Source organism: Phlebotomus argentipes, unplaced genomic scaffold (assembly GCF_947086385.1).
Source record: "Phlebotomus argentipes unplaced genomic scaffold, Phlebotomus argentipes genome assembly contig_2, whole genome shotgun sequence".
Lineage (NCBI taxonomy): Eukaryota > Metazoa > Arthropoda > Insecta > Diptera > Psychodidae > Phlebotomus > Phlebotomus argentipes.
The window spans coordinates 8,569,132-8,590,199 of NW_026776162.1; the positions used below are offsets into that span (position 1 = coordinate 8,569,132).

The 21,068-nt window shown below is 34.3% G+C and overlaps 1 protein-coding gene across 5 annotated transcripts in view; it reads left to right on the forward strand.

The window, feature by feature from the left end:
• LOC132264957 (dystrophin, isoforms A/C/F/G/H) overlaps positions 1-21,068 on the forward strand; it is a 209,724-nt gene that overhangs the window by 99,934 nt on the left and 88,722 nt on the right. The window lies entirely within an intron of this gene.

The following is a 21,068-nucleotide window of genomic DNA, read 5'->3' on the forward strand; positions in this document are numbered from 1 at the left end:
ACCTTCGTCTTCTTCTGGGCTTCTCTCGTCAATATATTAATTAATTTTCACCATGAAATTGCCCAAATTGCTCTGTGGCCACTTGAGAGACAGAGAGAAAATACTCCTCATCGATGCACTCTCATGAGATCAATATACAGTAGCGAAAATTAGGTTAAGACACCTATGAAATTTGGGCCATTTTGACATTTTTGATGCAAAAATTCCATATTTTCATTGATTCATCAAAATTGTCCAGAAATGTCACTCAACGATGTCCAATACGAACTTTACACAAAACCAAGGTAACAAAGGTGTTTTCTAAGACACTTGATTGATCCTTAATTTAGTGAATTTTAGTTATTCGGAATATCTTGTGTGCAATAATCGCTACAGTTCTAGATTTTGTGACATCACTTGAACACCATTCACCACATTATGGCACCCTTGAATGCTGAATAACATGCAAAACGTAATTAGAACCATTTTCCTGCCATGCATCGATAAGAAATTACAGATTTTCTGGACATTATAATAGGAAATTGACTAAAAATCAACACTTTCTTAAGAGTAAAATGCTATAATTTTCACATCTACATGATTGTTCCTAGGCGATTAACTTAACCTCTTATTCTAAACTTCATAGAAAACCTGTGAACAAGATTTGGTCTGCGCTTGAGCGGGAGAAATGAAGAAATGATAGAAAAGCGTTAAACGATAGCTAAAAACATACAAAAAGCAATTTAACAAGTGCAAATCAAGGCGTTCTATAATGTAAATGTCTTCTAAACATTCCAAACTCATGATTTAATGTGGTTATCCCAGTAATTTTCATGTTTTTTACAAGGATTTAGAGCAGGCTAAGCAGTGTCTTAACTTAATTTTCGCTGTCCTTTTGCGCACATTTCTCTGTATTTTGCAATATCTCGTGTTCGAATTGAGATATCGCCATGATCTCAACGCCATTTGAAAGATCATTAAATTCTGATTATATTTTGTCTTAGGGTAAATGTCTCTAAAATTGAAAGAAATATCGAATTTTGAGCACCAAAAGGAAAAATGGCCTAAATTTCATAGGTGTCCTAATCTAATTTTCGCTACTGTATATATATATATATATATAACTCTGGGATATTGAAACACTCTGCTTTACTGTCTCTCTGGGAAATTAGGGGGAAAATGCCAGTTCATGTTTTCCATATACAGTCCATAATATGGGAATCTTGAGAGTCAGTTTCATTCACTGAATTCCTTTCTCTCTGTGTTTGTGTGTATTTCTGAGGGTGAAAACCCAATGGGAATTTTCCTTCTTGAATTTTATTAGTCTCCAAATGCCTTTCTAATCTATTTCTATTGGATTTCACAAAATTTCCAGTCAATCACACTCTAGAGCATAATGAGAGGCAAATTCCATTGCCTTTATATGTTTGCCTTTTGTCCATGGCAAATAAAGCAAAGTCATTTGCTTGATTTTCTATCAAGGGGTTTGCTAATATTGCTAATGTTGCAGATTCAGTTGTAATTATTTACAAAAAATTCGTCGAAAAAACACATGAATTTATTGCAGTTTTTCTAACAAATTTTCGACACACATTTTAGGTTATTTTTATGTCTCAAGATGTTTAAACTGAATCTTAAATGTCCCAGAATTTTTACGTGACAAATTTCTGTCTTCATTTACTTACTTTTGTCTTTGGCAAATGCTTAAGAAACTCCTAACTGAAATTGTGAGGTTATGAATCCGATTAAAATAAATCCTTTTTGGTGAAATTTGTAAATATTTCAGGCTTAATTTGCCACTTTAAAGCACAAAATGCGCAGAAACTTAAGCAAATAGACATTTTTCTAGGTTAAAATGACATTTTTAAGGTTATGATTTGTCTTTAAAGTTGATTTTAAATGTTTCCAATACAAATTCTTAATTTTGTGTCAAGAAAAAGAAGAAATATTCCTAATTTAAACACAGATTAGATCATTTTGAGGGTTATTTAGCCATCAGAATCTGCTTTAAATCAATCACATAACCTATAAATGCGAAAAAATTAGTTTGTTTTTCCACCTGAGTGACTTTAAGCGCCATCTGGGCGACTTCGAATCAAATTAAATGAAGTTCGAAAGTGTTATTCCTGACTTATTCAGCACGAAATGAGATTTTGTGGCACTCAAAACCCAGATGAGAAACCCCTTGTTTTCTTGGGGAGAAATAATATTAAATGGATTCTGAGGAAGTCTTTGCTTGATTGATATCCACAATTAACTCAATCATCTGCAGTTCACATTTAGTATCAAATTGCCATTTCAAACACTCACTGCACTGGAAGCTTCGAGAGTGTGTGCTTTTCCGAGCTTTTCTCCGCTTTCTCTGCTGAACTATACAAAGACTTGTTCTTCGCACAGCTGCAATTGAATGACTCTCTTGTTGATCACTTAAAATCTATCACTTTTCCATTCATTTCATTACATCTACTATTTGCCATGCACCGGAGGAGCTTTTTTAGTGAGCTTCTGACGCTTTCTGGTTGAGAGATTGTTGAATTCAATCCTATTTACGATATCTACGTGCCGCAATTCATCATTTAATTAAGGTTAAGTTTTCCTGCGCTCACTCGGGCGGTGGGAAATGATGATTGTGTGGCTGGGGATTTGAGGTGTGTGTGTGTGTGCTTTCACGAGGTAGGAATGGAAGAGTGAGCAAACATCATCAGAGCATTGAATTCAACAAGCGACAGAATCGTGTGCGTGGCATGAGGGGATGAAGATAGGGTGATTGCCACACAGAATCAACATTCTGCATAACTACTCGCCAACTTAGAGATGGCCAAAGCTGAATTTATATAGTTGCGCTGTGTAAGCAATTCATCAAATAAACCTAATTTGATCACGATTAATCAGACTGACCTCCAATGGTAAGCAACACCATTCATGCATGGCGGACTGCAAAATTCACCAGAACGGGGGTGAGTTTGGAGGGTTCTCAAGGCAATCAGGCCGCAATTTCGGGCGCAAAATGGTGAGGGGGTTTTTGGGGGCGCAAAAACGGACCATGAGTGTTGAATTTAATTGTGTTACTCGGACGGCAATTGACTTGCTAAAGCACACACCAAATTAATTCACATCAATATTGGCACATTGACCGTCAATGCAAACACAGATATGTTGACAGATGAGTTGCTTGCGCACTTGGGGATAGTTTAAGGTGGATCAAATGTGGCTCTTTTTGACGTATTTGTTATTTCAGCATTAATTTGGGGGAGAAATTCTCAAAATATAACAAATCTCTTGAGTTTTTCTGTATCTTTTCTAATCATAACTAACAAATAGCACTAAGAGATTAATTTCTATTAGATTCTATATCAGTTTTTGTGGAATGTTTGGTTAGATAAGATCACGACTAGGGTTTCCCAAGACACGTGACACCGCGGAATATCGCTCTTTTTGACTCAAAATCGTCTAAAAAGTTGTTGTAAATAAATATTTTCCTAATTCAAATGGATATTTTTGATCAAAGGTTCAGAATCAAGGATTCAAGGACTAAAGCTGATCTTAATTTGTCTGTTCTTTTTCAATTTGGCAGTTAAAGAAGCACTCAAGAAAGGAATATTTCAAGTATAAGAACTTTTGAGGTGGAAATTTGCCTTTAAAATTGGTTTGATTGATTTTCTGTTAAAACTTGACATTTATCCATTTTTCTCTCTCTTTTTTCTAGGTAAGACAACTGATGTGAAGATTCACAAGTTAGAAACAATTCGGTGAGCATTCTTTGACTGTTTAATTTGCGTACAGAAATGTTTCTCTTTCTCTAAAATTATCTCTTATTGACAGTGTGAATAAACATTGTCACTCATTCTTTCCACAATTTGATACTTTTGCCAGAATTGAAATGCGCACTCAATGACTAAAACACATTTCAATCTTCAATGAAAATGAGGGAAAATTTTGAAAATTCCTCAATCATGGCAAATGCATTCAGTTATAATTGTTTTTTTTTTGTTTGGTTATTGTTGAGCTATTTTTAGAGAAATATTTTGCTTAATTAAATTGTTTGGTGTGTGCGGAAATGTTTTTTGAGTTATTTTGGGGGGTAATTTTTCCACTCGCGTGCGCGTGTTTTTTTTCGTGTTATTGTTATGTTTGTGTGTGTGTTTTGTGTATCAATAGCATAATGTGGAGCGTGCGAAAGTTTAGTGAAGGGGTGGAGGGAATTTTAGGGGGTTGAAATGCAGAAATTAATTCGCAAACGGCCGAGAGTTTGCCGTCTAACTTCACAATGGGCACACACAAGGCCAGTTTAATGCATTATTTGGATGGTTTGGAGAACATTCCATCGTCTGTTGGTGCTGCAATTTATGCCAAAAGGGGATGCAAGAGAGCCAGAGCGAGAGAGAGAGAGAGAATGTTGCCACATATGAAGCACATTCGGACAATCCGATCGTGTTATTCTAATTAAAATTGGATTAAATGAAACCATCTTCGGTGTGTGCCTTCATTTGAGAATGTTACTTTGTCCATCGCACTGGGATTTTGCTCTTGGCAAATAGTGTGAATCTCTCTCTGTGTGTTTGTGTGTGAGGAATTTTCCCAAAGTGCCACTCATGACAGAGATTTTCCACCTTTGGAGTGATAAAGAAAAAAAAAAGCAGATCCTTCTGATGTCAATTGCACTGAATTAAACATGAGAATGCGGGGGACAATATATATTGACGTTAAAATTTTAATTGAAATTAAACTTTCATGAGGTGAAAATGACTTTATTCCAGTGTCGGGAGAAATGCTTGTTTAATCATTAATTAATTATTAAATTTTCCACACATCAATTATATCATGTTAATACATTTTAGTTTTGTGTATTTCAACAAGAAGCGAGGAAAATCATCAATTTAACATTATTCACAATATATATAGAGCAATTCTGAGTAACACACAAGAATGTTAAAATTCAAATATGCGAAAGTTTAATATTCGAATTGAATAAGGAAAAACAGCTCTTGATATTCTCACTAAAACAATGTGTAAGAGAGGAAAAGTGGTGAAATTTGCGTGAAATATTAAAATTCAAGTTCAGAATGAGTAAATTCGTGATAAAAAGAATTTTGTGTAAGCATAATTCATGTTTATGCTTGAAAATTAGAGTCACAATTGCAGATTGATCCATTTTGGCAAGATATTTGCGGATCAAGATCTGTTACTCATTTGCTCTTTACACATTCTTTAAAACAACCTCTGGAAATCTGTTAAAATTACACATTCAGGCGATACAAAATGGTTTAAAATATATCGACGGGTGCCTCGAAAACTATAAAAAGTCAAAATCGCCATTTTTCAGCAAAGCGAGTGAAAAATTTTGCATTAAAACAGCTGCGAAATTTGCCAAATTTACTTCAAAATACTCAAAATGCCTTCAAATCGTTCGTTAAAGTGAAAATATTGCTCTGTATTTTTTATTTTGTAAATGTTTTATTGGTATTTATTGAAATTTTTCACTAAAATGTGGCAAAATTAATAGAAAATCTGAAAATATTACTTTTCAAAGTCGACTTTTAATGGTTTTTGAGTCGATTTTATACAAAAAATCAACTTTTCATACTTCAATTGAACTTTTTCTTAATGTTTTCAAGTGAAAAAATTTAAAAGATATGAGAAATATTCATTTAAAGTCCAAAAAAAACATTTTAGGATAATTCTGAAAATCTACAAATATTTTCTAAAAAGACGTTTTTATGCATTTGACTGACATTTTTGAGACATTTTTCTTATGGAAAAATTGTTCAGCGTAAACAATGAAAATTCGACTTTTCATTCGCAAAACATGACAATTTTTTTCCATTTGTGCTTTTTAGATAAATAAGATTTTTTCTATTGTCTCATAAGATATAAATCTTAAAATTCTTGTACAGAAAGAACAAATAAAAGGCTTTTCAAAAATACATAAGACGAAAACTATGATAAATCGACTTTTCATAGTTTTCCATTCACCCGTCGATATTGGCTAGAATAGCAAAAGGCGTGTGTTAAAGCAATATAACACAATTTTAACATTTTGTGTGTGTCTGAGAATTGCTCCAATAATTTCTCGTTGTCAAAAAGAGGAAAATTTGTGTTTCTGTGTGTGAATTTTGAATGTGATTTAGTTGATTTTCTTAAGGAAAATTAAATATGTATAGAATTTACTTGAAAAGTTCTTGTTGAAAAGTGAGATTTCCCAGAGTTGAGCATATATTTTATTATTAGTTCTTCAACTGGAGAGACTTTGTATGGAATGAAAATTCCTTCTAAACTTTTAATTTGATTAGTTAATTTAGACACACAGAAGTTCATGTTTGAATATAATTTCCTTTTGAGTCCTTGCATTTTGTCAAAATAGAATTTAGGTCAATTCCTATAAAATGAAAGTTTATATGTGAAACGGGAAAATTTTAAATCTGTATAGAGAGAAATTGTTAATCTGAGGTTTGATTTTAAAGTGCATTCTTCTTCCTTGACAAAACCAAGTGAGTTTGTCGTCTTTTCCTCTCTTTTACAACTTTGCAATGCCGCAAACAGAAAGTTTTCCTCTTTGCACACGCTTTTGTGAAGTTTTGTGGTTTGAAAGACTTTGTTTTACACACACCAAAACTAAAACTGTTCCGCATGGCATCAATTTCACTTGTGCGCCAAGGAATTTTTCGGCTAATCAATATCCATCAAGGTAAATAAGCTTGATCAAGTTTGGAATGAGAAAATTGGATTAAAATGACAGTAGAAAAGCTTCCAAAAACTCTTTAATCGTGAAAATTGCAATTTGACTTCAGGGAATTTTCCGGTGAATAAGAGAAAAAATATATTTATTTGTGGAAAATGAGCAAATTGGTTGAGAAATTCAACATTCTCACGATATAATTTGAATGAAATACAAAAACTCATACATATCATAATATGTTGACTAAAGTGAGAGCGAGAATGGAAAGTTTGATTGAAACTGTGCAAGTTTGCGTATGATTTTCACTCTGCATATTTTCCTCATAATTCTATTCTGTATTTGCTGGCATTTTCTCACTGAAAAGCTTTCCCTTCGGCGCTTAATTCAATCATTTCCCACTCAAATATTTCGAGGCTCAGTTTTTTTTGTCACGTTGAAACTTTTGTGAAATATTGGAAATTTTTGTCATCCGAAAGATTCAAATATTGTGAAAAATAATAATTATAGATAAAGATTGTTTCAGAAATTTTTTAAATATTTCTGTGGAGGTTAAGAAATTTTGGAAATTTTAATGAAATTTTTAATAAAGAATTTTTCTCTACAAAAACACTCAAATATTATGGCAAATAATTAGGATTCAAAAAAAAATTTGAAAAATCATATTAAATTTCAATATCGACGGGTGAATGGGAAACTATGAAAAGTCGATTTATCATAGTTTTCGTGTTATGAATTTTCGAAAAGCCTTTTATTTGTTCTTTCTGTACAAGAATTTTAAGATTTGTATCTTATGAGACAATAGAAAAAAATCTTATTTATCTAAAAAGCACAAATGGAGAAAAAATTGTCATGTTTTGCGAATGAAAAGTCGAATTTTCATTGTTTACGCTGAACAATTTTTCCCCAAGAAAAATGTCTCAAAAATTGCAGTCAAATGCATAAAACGTCTTTTTAGAAAATATTTGTAGATTTTCAGAATTATCCTAAAATGTTTTTTTTTGGACTTTAAATGAATATTTCTCATATCTTTTTAAATTTTTTCACTTGAAAACATTAAGAAGAAGTTCAATTGAAGTATGAAAAGTTGATTTTTTGTATAAAATCGACTCAAAAACCATTAAAAATCGACTTTGAAAAGTAATATTTTCAGATTTTCTATTAATTTTGCCACATTTTAGTGAAAATTTTCAATAAATACCAATAAAACATTTACAAAATAAAAAATACAGAGCAATATTTTCACTTTAACGAACGATTTGAAGGCATTTTGAGTATTTTGAAGTAAATTTGGCAAATTTCGCAGCTGTTTTAATGCAAAATTTTTCACTCGCTTTGCTGAAAAATGGCGATTTTGACTTTTGATAGTTTTCGAGGCACCCGTCGATATGTTTAATAATGTCTTTCAGTAAAGAAAAAAAATTATTGATTTGTGTTCAACAGTTATTTTCAAGAGACTTTGAAATTTTGGAAATTTATGTTAAAATTTACAACGTTTTGTCAGATTTTCAGTGAAAAAATGTTTTTTTTTTAATACAAAATATTCAAATACGATTGAATTGCAATTTCATGTTAGATAATTTCTTGAAATTTGAATCGTAATGACTGAAAATTAGAAAATAAATCATAGAGAAATAAAATAAAATAAAACGTTCAGATTTTCAAATGTCTCTTTGTGCTGGCGAAATTCTCTTAAAATATCCTTAACGAAGGTGAATTTCGAAGGGGGATTTAATGGTTTTTCGGTGGAATGAAAGTTTTCATGTGACAAATTTAGGGTTGCTTTCAACTTTTGACCTCTGAAAAGTTTTTCTGACGATTGATTAGTTCGCAATTAGAGGCAATTTATGGAATGAAGCTCCATGAGTGTGTGTTTGTAAATTTATTAGTAGGCAAACTTTGTATTGTTGTGCGGTTTTTCCTTTTGGGTAATTAAAGAATTTTCAAAATCATTGTAAACTATCAATTTTCCCATGTGAAGCTCTCCTTTTCTCTCTCTTTCTCTCGCGGAGGCGAATGGTGAATGGATGGCGGTGCTTTTTCCATGTTCTGATGGTTCTGAAGGAGAAATTAGTGTCTGAATTTTATTGCTGCAATGAATGTTGTGTGTAGTTTCGGCCATCTTTTTGTGCATTTGAGGCTCTCTCGTTGCTCCACATAATTCACCTTCTGTGTCTTTTTTTGCACTGCTGGTCATGCTGGGAAATGAATGTTCTCTCATGCAGGGCGGAAGAGGGAAGCGTGGGGAAATGTTAGTGCAAAGAATTGTTGGGGAAGAGATGGAAAGAAAGGGAGGTGAAATTGAAAACCATCATCATGATGGTGGTGGAGAAACATTTAATACACCTTCTGGGGGTAGTTTTGAAGGAGGGTGAAAAAAAATGGGAGCAAATAAAATTCTTCATTGTTGAAGATGAGTAAAAGTTGTACTTTCTCATTAGCCAAACAGGGTAAAAAGGAGAGAGAAGAGTTCATACAGTGTGTTCTTGGTGAATTTTCAGTTAATGCTGTTTATTCTAATTGGATTCCATTGCTCACTGGGTGAATGTTTGATGGTGAAAATTTTTCGGTGGGAGGTGAAAATTAACGCTATAATAATCATAACGCAGAAAAGTGTGTAAGAAATGTTTGCCTTGACTTTATAAAACCTTCCCCCCATTTCGTCGCATCATTCAAAATTATTTAATGGGATTTCTGTCTCGCTTAAACATCCTTACATAAGGATTATTACTCTGCGTACAGAATATTTAATTAATTTGTAAATTTTCCACCCGCGCCTCAACATTCACCTTTAAATACATTCAAACCAGGCGCTCTTGATATTTCACCGTTGGAAATTTAATCAGTTCACTGACACAATTTTCTCATAAATTCCACACAGGGTGAGCCACAAATTTCTCCCTCATAAAATTCTATTCTAATCCTTGTGTTGCGAAGAAGAGACAGGCGAAGAGGGTGGGAAAAAAGCTCGTCATCCGGGAATAACCGGAACTCACACACACACACTGTTTCAAAAGTGGGCGAGGGAAAAAGCTCTGTGCTGCAGAGAATTTTTCTTCGTGTCTCATGTGTTATTAAATTAAAATGATGTACAATGCCGGAGAGCTTTGAGGCTTACATATATATATATATATATATGTGGGGGTGGAAAAAAATGTACAATACGATGCGGGATGGAAGAATTTCATTGGGGAAATCAATTTGTCGTGCAATTTTGTCCTCAATTGGTCACCGCAATATTTCAGGACTGGGAAAACTTAATCAAAAAAACACTGTGCAATAGAGTGTATTAGATTTTTGCCTTCCTTTTTATATGCTTGGCGGAATTCACGTGATTTTTCTCCTTCTTCTGCGATCATTGATCCGTATTTTATGTTTTTCTGTATTTTCCATTTGTATATCGACGGGTGAATCGAAAAGTATCAAAAGTCAAAATGGTAATTTGTCAGAAAAGTGAGTTCAAAATGCTGCAAAATGTGCCAAATTTCCTTCAAAACGTTCGTTAAAGTGAAAATATTGCTCTGTATTTATTATTTTGTAAATATTTTAGTTGATTTTATTGGTATTTATTGTAATTTTTGACTAAAAGATGTCAAAATTATTAGAAAATTTGGAAATTTTACATTTCAATATCGATTTTTAATAGTTTTCGACTCGATTTTATCCAAACAAGTTCTAAAAAAATCAACTTTTCATACTTTATTTGAACTTTTCTTTAATATTTCTCAATTGAAAAAAAAATTAAAATTTAAAAATATATGAGAAATATTTATTAAAGTAAAAAAAAAAATTCGGATTATTCTGATATTTCCAAATTTTACTTCAAAAACCCTGAAAACACCTTCAATTCGTTCCTTAAATTGCAAAAATTCCTCTGAATGTCTTATTTTGTTAATATTTTAGTTGATTTTATTGGCATTTATTGGAATTTTTGACTAAAATATGACAAAATTAATGAAAAATCTGAAAATATTACTTTCCAAAGTTGATTTTATCGAGATTATATATAAAAAAAAATCCACTTTTTATACTTTACTTGAAATATTCTTTAGTTTTCAAGTGAAAAAATTTAAAAGATATGAGAAATATTCATTCAAAGACTAAAAAACATTTTAGGATACTTTTGAAAATCTATAATTATTTTTTGCTGAAAAGGCATTTTACTAAAATATGGCAAAATTAATTGAAAATCTGTCTTCGAGTCGATTTTATACAAAGAAGTTCTAAAAATTCTACTTTTCATACTTCACTTAAGTTTTTCCTTAATGTTTTTAAGTGAAAAAATTTAAAAGATATGAGAAAAATTCATTCACAGTCTGAAGATAATTTAAAAAAGACGTTTTATGCGTTTGACAGCAATTTTTGGGACATTTTTCTTGGAAAAATTCGACTGTTCATTCATAAAACATGACAATTTTTTTCAATTTATGCTTTTTAACTAAATAAGATTTTTTACTATTGTTTCATAAGATACAAATCTTAAAATTCTTGTACAGAAAGAACAAATAAAAGGCTTTTCAAAAATACATAAAATGAAAACTATGATAAATCGACTTTTCATAGTTTTCCATTCACCCGTCGATTTGTCCCTTCTAAGAAATATTATTCTCCTGTCCTTCCCTCTTCAATCTTTCTCTCTCTTTCTCTTTGGTGTCTCTGACTCTTTTTTTGCTGATTTTCTGTCTCATGTGTTATTATTCTTGTTCGTCTAGGCAGAAAACTTTTTACCATGAACGGGCGTTTTTATGCGATGCATTTTGCCTGAAAGCACAAGTTTCCTATCTCATGTCGATTTTCATTGTTGATGGAGGATTACAATTGAAATTTCTCCGCTTTGATTGCTTCACTTGATAGTGAAAAGTTTTCTTTTCCACGCTATCTATCGACAATGTGTTTCCTTTTCTCTCTTCTTGAGAGTTCTGAAATGTTTCTTAATTTGTTGATTTTTCTCTGACTGTTTCACTTTATTTATGGTTGTTAATCGTTTTGAATTTTTTTCGAAGGGAGAAGTTTACTGAGTTAGTTTAGAGTGCAAAATTTCACAATTGAAATACTGGTTGAAGAAAAAGAGAGAGAGAGAGTTTTCTTGTAATTCACGCCTGCGATGGTGGAAAAGAAAATACACCCAATTTGATTTATTGAAGAAGTTGCATCTCCGGAGGAGTGTTATATCCACTGTTCTTTCCATGATCCCCGAACACACAGTGTGAGAATACAAGGGAGAAAATCTATTATTTTAGCGTGATTCCCTCGGAAAATGTCTGTAGTTCTCTTGTGTTGCACCCATCATTCAGCACTTCTTCTTCACTCGCTGTCTCTCGCTCTCAAAACACTTCCTCGTATGTGAAGCATAAATAGAGAATGAAGAAAATTAATTATCCGAAGAAGGGGAGATTCCACGACAAGAAGAATAGAAGGAGTTTCCTCAAGATGTACGGAGAAAGATGTTCACTTCCTAAATTATCTCACAATGCAATTTTTTCCCTCACTTTCTTCATGTTATTTTTTTTTTCTCTGTTTATCATCTCTGAGAGCTAAAAAGACAAATTTGTTGTCATTTAGCATTGCACACTTGCTGAAAAAAAAAATACAGTGTCATTTACTTCACTCTACTTTTCTCTCTACCGCACATGCCAGAGATGAAATTGCAATTGGCAAATTCAATTATTTCTAAATTCCATCCACTTCTTTTCCCACTAATTGTTTTCCCTTCAGCTTCCAAATGTTTTCTCAGGCTCTCCTCCTGAGAGTCTCAGTTGATGGTGGAAGGAAAAAAAGTTAATGATTTGAACGATGTTCCAAGGAATTAAATGATTCAACTCTCTCTCTCTCTCTGAGCAATGTGATTGGATGGAAGGGAGGAAAAACGTGTGCAATGAAGTAGATATGTTCCTGAAAAAAAAGGGGCTTTGAGGAGGATATTTGATGAGTGCTGAGGTGAGATTTTTCAGTCAACATTCCTGCTGTAATTGCTCCCCTTCGTGTCATGATTGAGTGAAGTGTCAAAACAAGAGGCATGCAATAATTGCTGTGCAGGTCGTCATACTTGAAAATCTCATGTAGTTTCGCATAGCGGAATCGGGTTGTTTTCCACACCAGAGTATTTTATTACCAGACAGTCGATACTGATTGTGGTTAACATGAAATTCACTGTGTTATTCAAGAAGTGTTCTTGTGTAATTTTCCATGGTGAAAAAATGTACTAATTTTAGGCGAGACATTTCCCAGGAAAATCACAATCACACACAATGGAAAGGCATTTTGGTAAATGCACAAGTGACACATTTTCCACTCTTGTCATGCAAACTCTATTGGCTTGTGGAGAGAAGATGTGCGGTTGTTATATAATGGAGGGCTTCTTCATTGTCTCACCATCAGTCTCTGATGGCTGCAAAGCTCTCCATTTCATCCCTCTTTCCCTCTCTCTCACTCTTCCCATTGAATTTTATATGTGAAGTAGTGTCAATTATTAATTCAACGAAATCGACCGTCTCGTATATAAACACAGATCATACCATTTCGGAATTCCCACCTACATCATACATACAATCGGGGAGCACAGTGGCTGGATGCCACTTCACATGTGCACGGGAATTTGTTATCGATTTCAAACACCATTTGCACAGGCGACCAACCACCATCGACTGGATTCCCGGCAAATAGACAGACAAACAGACAGACAGGATATGTGCAAGTGCTCACCCGAAATTTCCACTCTTGAGCTTTGCAAAAAGTGCCACCCAATCGCGCACTGGCATGCCAGTTGGGTGGGTTCAAGGGGCAAATCACAAAACGACTTCTTAGGAAACTCAATGTTCTCAATGAATAATAATAATTCAAATCATTGATTATTTGAATAAAATAATCAAGTAAAATTGGAAAATAATCAAATTTTCAATAAATTAATCAAAAAATTATTATTTTCCCAAGTAAAATTGCAAAATGAATAAATTTTTCAATAAATTAATCAAAAAATTATTATTTTCCCAAGTAAAATTGCAAAATGAATAAATTTTTCAATAAATTAATCAAAAAATTATTATTTTCCCAAGTAAAGTTGCAAAATAATCAAATTTTCAATAAATTAATCAAATATTATTATTTTCCCAAGTAAAATTGCAAAATAATCAAATTTTCAATAAATTAATCAAATATTATTATTTTCCCAAGTAAAATTGCAAAATAATCAAATTTTCAATAAATTAATCAAAAAATTATTATTTTCCCAAGTAAAATTGCAAAATGAATAAATTTTTCAATAAATTAATCAAAAAATTATTATTTTCCCAAGTAAAATTGAAAAATGAATAAATTTTTCAATAAATTAATCAAAAAATTATTATTTTCCCAAGTAAAGTTGCAAAATAATCAAATTTTCAATAAATTAATCAAAAAATTATTATTTTTCCAAGGAAAATTGCAAAATAATCAAATTTTCAATAAATTTTTATTTTCCCAAGTAAAGTTGCAAAATAAACAAATTTTTCAAAAAATAATCAAAAAATTATTATTTTCCCAAGTGAAAATGCAAAATAAACAAAATTTCAAAATAAATAATCAGAAAATAATCAATAAACAATCAGAATTTGTATGAAAAAATAAAAATTTGCGTAATAATCACAAATGATCAGCCAAATGACTGAACAATCTCAAAGTTAATGGTCTCAACTTGCGAGTGAGTGACCCCTTGGGTGGGCATGAAAGATACCAAAGCATCCAGAAGGTTTTGGAGGAAAGGTGTGTGTGTGTGTATAAAAAGAGGAGTGAATGAAAATGTGATGGAGTAACTTGGTAATTTGATTCACTTGGTCGACGCTCTCTCGCTTTTCCGTGCGACACACAAAAGTCAGTGAAATCAATCCTTTTCCTCCCTTTCTCTGTGGATGCCATTTGGGGGTGGCGATAAGACATCAAGCAGAGCCGAAAGGCTCGCATTTTATTGCCCTGAGAGGTTTTGTTTTATGGACGAAACGCGCGCATTCGATTGCCAAAGACGAAAGGTAGTCAGAAATGATTAATTGCGTGGCGAATTAATTACTCACCCTTTTGCAATTGAGACAAACAGAGATATGCGTAGTGAAAATCAAAATATTCACCTGACGCCTCGACAATTGGCCAGTATTTGTGTGTCTTTCATCGCCATTTCTTTGAGGCTCATCAATCAATCAAAAACCAACCCCCCGAAATGACATTTAGAGTGGAAAGTTGAGAATAAAAGGCGTGAGGAAGCAATTAAAGCGTGACTTTCACATGTGGCCAGGAAGGAATTTTCACTAATTGAGTTTTCAACAATACAATTCGACAGAATCTCATCTATTAGTTAATAGGAATGCAAAATTGCCAAATTACAGTCTAAATTTCAATAAATGTTTAGGAATTTGAGGTGAATTTGGCAAATTTCGAAGTTCTTTTGACTTTTCTGTCAAATTATGGAAGAACTTTTGCACTAGTGTGAACACCTTTGCACTTACTGCACATCTTGTTTGGACACTTCTCTCAATTGTGATGCAAATGAGAGCATTTTCACACTTACAGCTTTTTTTTAATAAATCAGAGAAAAGTGTCAGAAGCAGCTTTTGCGTCAGTCTCAGCACAAATTTCTTTGCTAATTAATATTCCAGAGAACACGACATTCAGCCTCAAGCGCATGAAATGTGTTTTGTTGATAAAGATCTGTCCGAAAATTGGTGTACAGCAATTTTGGTAATTCAACCCTTTGCAATTGTGCGCGATGAAGCTCGACAAAATGCGACGGAGGAAATTGTGGAGAATCCCGCGAAATCCTTGCTTAGGGGGATTATCCAAGGGGGGGTGGGGGGGTGGAAAAAGAATGACCTCTGAGTGGTTGGAATAAAAAATTAATTAATAAATTCTGTCGCACCATGTTTCATCACAGCCACATTAACAATGGATGGGAAATTACCATATGAATTGGGCAGAACGAAAGTGCGGGGATTCCTCTGAATTAACTCCATCCGCCAGAGAGAGAGTGAGTGGAGTTTTGGGGGTGGTTTTTGGGGTTGGAGTGTGGCATTAAATAAGCCTGACAAATCCTAAACTCTCCCTCTCTCTGTCGCTTTGCGTGCGAGTGAGTGAATTTAGTTGGGCGAGTTTTCGGTGACATTTGCATGTGTGGCGTGTGTTTGGGGGGGAAGAAGGGGGTGAAGGGGGTAGAAGGGAGGGGTGAGTTTATCTAAACATTGTGTGTGTGCACGTTGGGAATATGGAAGAAGCTGAAAAGAGAGGGTGGAAATGCTCGTCGCGCTGCACTTTTGCAACAATTCAACTAATTTTCGGCTTTGGCGTGAAATTGTACAACTTTTGACTTTGCACAGAGATTTTGAAACAATAGTCGAAATCATATTGCAAAGGATATTCTTACTTAATTCATATGTGTATTTGATTGCTCGGGGGTGAGTTAATATTGTGGTCAAAGCTTGGGGGGGGAGGGGGAGGATATTGAAATTTGCACAGAAGTGTTCTTGTGCAGGAAATTTGTATGAATGAATCCCAAGAGTTGGAATAGTTTTGTGGGCTTTTTATTATCTGTGTGTGTGTGTGTGTGTGTGCAGACTTTGCTGCCTGTGCTTTTTACGATCCAACATCCGTCGTCCGGAAGCGCCGCGCGCCACCCACTTCTGGACCCACCCATTCATTCTCTGGGCATAATTCTCTCGTGCGCTCCAGAACTTTTATCATTTCCCAACACTGTCGGGCGAGATTTCTCGCTCTGCATTTGCATTGGCGCGCCATGTAAGATGAGAAAAGTGTGAGGGCGAGTGGAAAGATTACAATTTCAATTTGGAGACACACACACACAAAATCCGCCGCCCCTTAGAAAGTCGGAGGGTGGCGTGTGTAGAATTTTCACAAATTACATTCGAATTGAGACAAATGGAATGAAAAAGGAAGTTTTTGTGCGGACGCATTTTAATATATCGTGGGAATGTTTGTCATTTCAGTCCTCCCATGGTTTTTCCATTTTCCAACAGGCAAAATTCCTGTCCTTTTTATTCAATGCATTTTAAAATGCTCCCTTTTTTTGTATGTGGCAAATTGGGGGGTGGGGATTTGTTTCGCTGGACAAGCAGAAAAATAAATAGAATTTCCAGTATGATTGAGAATATTAAATTCAGTTTCTTATGCTCAAGTGTGGAGATCTTCATAAATTCACCACTAAAGCATACATTTTGCCAACACTGACAAGCGATGGCAATAATGATTAACCCAGTGAAGAGATATTGTGAGCAAGGGTGAAGAAATAAGCAACTGATATCAATCGCCAATCAATTATCTTAATTGAATATCATCCATTGAGACTGATAAATATCACAAGTTTCTTCTAACATCTGCTAATGCCACATGGACACTCAATCACATATCTGAAGTCTCTGTGGAGGTCCTGAACCTTCCTTGGCGACCAAAGTGGTTGAGAGTTAATTAATATGACATCAAAATCAATTACACCGATATCCATCTCTTTTCTCATCCAACTACAAGATAATTTGTCCCAAAATGCTGCTTCTCTTGTGCACCAACACACAGAGACACTGATGGGAGAATGAGCAGAATTCCCTTAATTGGTCTGATGAAGGATCTTCTCTCGCTCTTGACATCTTCTTGATCGATTTTTTTTTCTCCTTTTCTTCTCCCACTTTTTCGCACAAGAGAGTAATTTTCGCTATCATTTTCAGTTCAATCACCAAAATTGGGGGTGTGAGGGAGGATTTTTTCTCTCTCTGTGCGCAATTTCAGCAACTTGAGTAATTTCTCTTGATGACACCTCAGAGAGTTATTGAGAAATCATTTGGTATTCATTGGAAATATGAATGCCGAGCGCGCCAAATGTGGCGTCAAAAGAGGCGCGCGCGAAGAGTGTTTTGGCGAAGATTAAAATTCTGTCTCGAGCAGCAAAAGAGGGATGAGAAAGGAAAAGAAGAACTCACGATGGTTTTTTCCATTCAATGGCAAGAGGATGAAGTGCATTTTAAGGGGTGAATAAGCGGCCATTTATAAATTTAGCGTCATTTAAGGCCCTAAATAGTCTGGATTTTGCAATTCCTCATTGATATGTAATCAATACTTGATAAGTTAGAACTCAGCGCCTTAAAACCTGGAATAATCTAGATCTGTAGCGATTAATTTTGGGTCAGATAAGATCACAACTAGGCTTTCTCAAGACACGTGACGCCACGAAATATTGTTCTTTCTCATTAAAAATCAGTTTTTTCTCTAGTATTTTTTTTAGTTTCAATCATATTTAACGTTGAATACTTCAAAAAGTTCTTTTTCCTCGTGTTTTATACGATGTTCAATGAATTTTCTTTCATTTATCTAAAAGCTTAAACAATTTGAAATGTAAAAAACTGACTTACTTGCAATATTTTTACTGGGGAAAATGTTGTTTTCCTGCATTGTTGAATAAATTTGTGATCTTTTAGTAGATTTTCCACTCAAAATTCACCACGAACAACCCTTATTCACCCCTTGGTGCACTTCATATCGCACGATATTTGTGTTTATGGTGCAGAGATTTTTTGTGCATTTGGGGATTGTGTCTCTCTTTCTCTGTCTGTCTGTGCAAACAGATGCTAAATTGAATATTCCCACAAGATACCTTTTCATTATTTATCTGTTGGGGGGTGGAATTTCGCATGAATCAAGAAGAGGGTGGGAAAAAAAAGGGAGGAGAGAAACAGGAGATGTTTGTGTGTGTGTGTTACCTTTATTGTTGCTGTTTTACTCCGTTTTTCAGGAAGAAGAGAGAGAGAAAAAAAAAAGCTCGCGTTTTGTGCTTGAGAAGGAAAATTCCAGTGGGGAAATTCTTTATTTGCATATTTAAATTTTCAACACAAAGATTCACAAGAGTGGAAAAGTTTAATTTCTAAGCCAAAAGTTTACATGACTTTTTGATGTTTTTTTTCTGTGTTTAACTCATATACTGTAAAAGCAATCTGGTTTGGGGGGTGAATTTTCCATGTGTGTTTGTGTGTGGAGAAGAAGAAAAGAAAAAACAAGGAATTTATTTATGCTTGATTTCATACATTTTGCGTACAGTCGATGGGAGGAAAATACCTCTCATTGTCTGCCTCTTTGCCTGCAGACAAAACACTGCGCTGGCATTTTCCACACCATTCTGTACGCCATATTTCTTTCATTGGGAAAACTCCTCGTCTTCTCACACCCATTTGATGGTTTATCGAGATATTTTGAAGAGATAAAATTGAGGAAGACGTGTTCGCCCATCTGCCTTCATTCCACGGAAACTCACACACAGGGAGAAAACACCCCCAGAGAGAACATCTTTTTTACCAAATTGAGCAGGGTGGCGGCGGGGGGCGAAATGCTGTCTGAAGAGCCGAGAAACGATTTTCCGTACGCCCGAGAACGTCAGGAGAGGGAATTTGAAATAATTGAATAATTGGTGTGATGGTTTCGGGTCAAGTCTAAATGAATTTGCCTTCTGGGGCTTTTTCTTCTTCATCCCCGCACAAATTCACATATTCATGTGGCAAGAGGCACTCCATGGGGGCGGGGGTTGAACGATGAAAATAATTGCACACTGACCACAGAAGATTATGCCATGCATGTTGTTTCTTTCCTCGCAAGAAGAGCTCTCTTCTTGTGTCTTTTTGTGATGAAATTGTGCCCGAGGACAGTTTTCCTGGGGGAGGGGGTGAGTTTTGCCCTATTCAATTTTATTCACACTTGAGTGGTTTGTATTACAAATGAAGAAAATCGTGTCTTGGGCGATGTAAGTACATTTAGTGCGCCTGCAGGGGGTGAACGAAAGCTCAAGCCATTGAAAGCTCTCCGCAGCGGAACGTGCCAAATGTTATGCGAGCGAGAGAAAGAGGGTGTCTTATCTCAACCCTTCGCCTCATGCATTACAGATGAGCCAAAAAGCACGGCTTTCTTCGTGCGAGATCGCGTAGGAAAATATCATTGTGGAAAATTGTAAAACTAAATACTGGGAGAGTGTTGATAAGGAAAATTATGCTAAGAATATGAAGAAAAAAAAATGCAATTTCAATCATATTTTTCATATTTTCAATGCTTGCGAAATTGCAGTTTGCTTTTCATAGTTTAAGAAAATTATTCCAGACATCAGATTTTTTCTAAAATATTCTAAAATTTTGAATAAATAAAATATTTCCATATCTTTTAATTTTTTTCACTTGAAAAATTGATAAAATGTACTCGAAAAACTGTTAAAAATCGACTGTGGAAAGTAATATTTTCCGTTTATCTCTTAATTTTGCCATATTTTGATAAGAGTTTTTAAGAAATACCAACAAAATCAACTGAAAAATTCAGAAAATGATAATTTAGAAGGTATTTTGGGGATTTATCGCCAAATTTTCAACTCACTCTATTGAAAAATGATAATTTTGACTTTCCATAGTTTTCTGTTAATCCAGATATTCATGAGTTTTATACACAATTTATCAATTAAGTATAAAATTTCACTTTTTAATAGAATTCAATCCAATTTGGCTCATATTTCAGCTAATTTACCACTTACAACTGACACGCAATAACTTTCTAATTGAATAATTCAATTAGTAACTTAAATTGCTCAACAGAGTGTCCTTTGTCCTTGCGAGAATTACGTGCAAAGCTCTCTGGAGATGCACTTCAAGATATGGGATTTAAATTCCCCAAGGATATTTGAATGTCGTGCAATTTTTCTCCGCAGGAGAAGAAGAAAAAAAGAAGAAAGATTCCTTGTGCTGAAAAGGTCTTAAATATTCCCCAAAAGAGCCCCTATTTTCGCTACTTTTCCAACGAGGGGGGGTTGAAGGAAATTTAATTGACCACTGCGGAGACAATGTGAGGGGCGAAAGGTCAAGCAGAAAACAACCCTTTTTGCCATGTCTTTCCATTTCTCTCAAGGTGAAAAATGCTCACACTTTGAAGCGTGACGAGGTTGAAATGAGATGTTGGGAGGAAAAAGAGGTGGAAAATGAAGAGCGACAAAGTGGTTAGACAAATAAAATGAGATTGAGCGTGAGGGGGATGAAAAAAAAACACCACCCGGCGAGAGTTTGCACACAGTTGAGAGTGGAAAGTGAAGTGAAAATGAGGAATTAAAAGTTTTCCAGAGTGTGTAATTTAATTATTGACTCTGGAATTTATTTTCTTTTTTTTTGTGCTTCAGAATTTTGTCGTTTTTTTTTGTACCTGCAAAAAAAAATTCTTGCACACAGAATTTATGCGATGAAAAGTTACTTTTGGGGAATTGTTGATGTAATGAGAGGACCAATTTGTGTTGAGTTCTGTTTACTCTGTCATGACTGGAATACGATCAAATATTGACGGAGAGGAGCTTTTGGGGAGCTTTCAAATTGTATATAATCGTCTGTTGACAAAGTGTGATATACAATGTCAATGATTACTTAATTGTTGCCATTTC